At 41.8% G+C, this 3,511-nt stretch overlaps 1 long non-coding RNA gene across 1 annotated transcript in view; it reads left to right on the plus strand.

The window, feature by feature from the left end:
- The window catches only part of LOC103581366, a 7,292-nt gene extending 4,920 nt beyond the window's left edge, over positions 1-2,372 (plus strand). The window contains exon 2 of the long non-coding RNA XR_549657.1: positions 2,115-2,372. This is a non-coding gene — a long non-coding RNA (uncharacterized LOC103581366). The remainder of the gene's footprint in view (positions 1-2,114) is intronic.
- The last annotated feature ends 1,139 nt before the right edge of the window (positions 2,373-3,511 follow it).

The raw sequence follows: 3,511 nt of genomic DNA on the forward strand, positions 1-3,511 counted from the left end.
TGTCTGGTGCCACCAAGCTACTGCACCTACCCTAAATGCTTCAACTTTCAGATTCTTGTGATTGCTTAAGCCATTGCTGTAGTTTCTGTCACTAGCTTGTAAAATTATTCTAATTCATCCATAAAAGATACTTAATAGAAAGATCCTGGCTGGGTCTTAGACTTGCTCTTTAGAAGAGGACAGGCATCATAAGATATGATTGTGTTTGTGGTGAGTCTGAAGCATGAAGGGCAGAAAACTATAATACGTGATGCAATTTCTGGAATTTTAGTAATGTTACATCCACATCTAGAGAAATCCAAAGTACTGTGAAAAGATTATGAATTATGCTCCCTCCCTTTATTTTTCTTTTCTTTTTTAAAAAAAATATTCTAAGCACCTAATAGCCTCTTCCTCTCCTTAATACCTCCAAGCACTAAGGCCTGATATGTACGAGGGTCATCAGAAAGTAGAACGCCTTTCAAGAATGAGACAAGTACAGTTGGAGCAGACATAACCCTGGCAATTACATGCATTTTCTCAACATGAAAATTGTGTTTACAGGTTTTCCTTCCTTCTCAGTAATTTCTGATGGGGAAGAAGAGGCTGACTGATCCAGCCAGTTTCCTGTGACAATTGGCATTTTGGCAAAGTACAGAAAATACCTTCCAGGCAGTTAGTGTTGTCTTGTAGGGGAAGACAGCAAGAAGGTGCTTCTGGATTCCTGGCATAGAGTCAGAGTGAGTCCTGGGAAAGGCTTGGATAGGTGTGGGGAGAAAGAACTTAGAGCTCAAGATCAAGGCCACAGTGTTAGGAGCCCAAAAGTGGAAGCAATTATTAAAAAACGGAGACAGAAAAGGAGCGGGGTGATCAGTCTTGGAGGTGCTTATGGCCCTGGCCCAGGTGAAAGTTGATGGCGGCTGGGCCAGGGAGGGTAGTGGTGATGGAAGGGGTGTCAGATTTGGGATACGCTTGAGGTCTGGGATAGTTTGGTTCACTTCTGTTTGTTGCAAGGTTCCTGGTTCAATGTACTGAGTTTGCAGCACCCATTAGTACTTCCAGTTTTGTTCCTGTTGAGAATTTTCCCTCTGCCCATTGGTACCCAGGAAGGAGATGTCCTATTTCCTCCTATGCTTCCTTTGAGTAACCAAGTATTTGCTTCTATTTTTCATTCCCTTTTCCTGATTATCCCTCTCTTCTGAAAGGAAATGGCCCATGTACTCCACTAAGGAGAGTCTTGACATCCTACCCAAAAGCCGCAGTCTAGCGTTTTCTCTTCTGCATTTATGTTATTTTCTCATTTTTATGCTTAGCAATGAAATAAAATATCACTTTTTTCCCCGTGATACTTAGCTATTAAAAATGCCATCCCAGTTACTCACACTGATTACCTGTAGAACTATAAATGAACTTACAAATAGTATTAATAGATCAAAACCCATGTGCTCGGGTCACTGCGTGTGGAGCCCAGCTGTTGTGAGGACCAGCGCCAGTGTCCATCACAGGATTGTTCCAACCAGCTGGCTATGTGGAATCCCTGTGTTGTCATGCCCCTCACTGCCTTCTGTGGATCACATTTAGTGATTAGAACCCTGGCTTACTATCTGGGTGACCTTGGGCACTTTTCATAATGTCTCTCTACCTCAACATCTTCACCAGGAACAGGAGAATAAAACATACTTCTCATATCAAGACTTAGCTCAAATCCCGACATATAGAACATGTTTGATAAATGTTGCAACCATTTGATCTGTGTCGTTGTTAAGTTTGTAACTGAAGGCAATTACAGTAGATTAGAAGAACACTGCTATATGTTTCTGCCATCAGGAAGTGGAGCCTATCTCCCCATGTCTTAAATGCATGTTGCATTGATCCACAGAACTTGATGAAAGCAGACTTCATGTTGCAGTCTTCACAAGGGTTTGCAGCTCCCACCTTCCCCCACTGGATTGGGATCAAGCTGATCAGACACACGAGCAGACTGTCCAATGCCATGACAAGGGGTTGAGGGGAGGCTGGAAAGGGATAATAGTCACTCATTTGTGGTGGATTATCTTATATCTGACATTGTTCAGAATTATGAGTGCATGGTAACAATAAAAATATGTTTTATTTTCAATTTTAAATTTGTATAGTTACCTCCCCCTTGAGCATCTGATCCTGAGATGGACTGCTCCCATCTCTCTACTGTCATGACACGAAGAGGAGAACCAAGGATCCCCAGACATCACCAGCACCATCTGCCAAGCATGTGGGTGGGGCCAACATAACCTGCCCAGCCCAGCTGACCCAGCTGACTGCAGCTGCGTAAGTGAGCCAAGAAAACTAGCAGAGAAACCACCAGTCAAACCACAGACTCACAAGAAGTAATAAATTGTTGTTTCAAACCATTATATTTTGGAGAGCTCTTTTATACTCAATAGATAATAGAAATCAGAATAAGTAAATCTATTTAAAGTATCTCTCTAGACCACAGCTCAGATCTAATTGCCTTCCACCTTTTCCTCTATGTAGATCTTCTTTAATTAGAGATAATTACTTTTTGACCGAACCCCCGCCTCACCAGGGCAAAAATATAGACTCTGAGAACAAGGGCATCTGTGTTATGGATTCCTCTCTCCTCTCACATTTTGGTTCATATAGGAAGCAGGTTTCTTTGTGCCAGGGCATCAGTGATGTTTCCCAGAAGCCCCAGGCTCCAGGACACTGATGCTAAGTTAGTTGGTTCCACTTCCCCTGCTGCTGAATGTGCTGGGACATCCAATGCCAAGGTACAGATGTGAAATATAAGGGTTCAAATCTGTGTCCACGTTTTAATTGGATCCAAGATATTTCTCCGTGTACATCAATGCTGACTTGACAGGAAATACAGACTCTGTCCTAGAGGTGAAGATAGGAGGCTGGACTCAGAATCAGGGTGATGTCCCCAATCACTGCCAGAGTCCAAGACAAAAGGAGCATTTATTGTACATGGCAAAGGACATGCACTGAGGTGCGGTGATTTTTGTTGAAGTAATGAGGTCTGACATCACTAATCAGCCCTGTATTCTAATGAACCATAGGAAATAATATCAAAGGACAGAACAGGAATTAGAATATGAAGGTCCCTACATCAAGAACAAGGTACAGCTCATTTAGTTTCTGGGTATTAAAGGGACTTATGACTTTGTTTGCTTGTGGATCTCTTAGTGATGCACACAGTGAGGAATCGTGTTATGATATTTCTGCATCTGCAATGAGTTCTGTGACCTTATTCTGATAATAACAATGGAAGAGGGAGATTACGAATAGCTTCTGAATATGTTTAACATACTCTTCTTAAATAGTCTTACAAAAAAGTCAACAATTTCACAATCACAGAAATTTCATGGGTACAGCCCAAAGTATTTAATTTTCCCCCACAAGATCCATTTCAGAGTAAGCTGAATATCTGACAGCACCACACTCTTAGACTTTACTATGTTTTTCCTACGCACAAGGGTGTTGTCCTGTAAATTTTGTAGAAAAACAATACTTCATGTAGTCCCTAAGT

The sequence above is a fragment of the Galeopterus variegatus genome, unplaced genomic scaffold, assembly GCF_000696425.1.
Source record: "Galeopterus variegatus unplaced genomic scaffold, G_variegatus-3.0.2 Scaffold12899, whole genome shotgun sequence".
NCBI classification, from domain to species: Eukaryota; Metazoa; Chordata; class Mammalia; order Dermoptera; family Cynocephalidae; genus Galeopterus; species Galeopterus variegatus.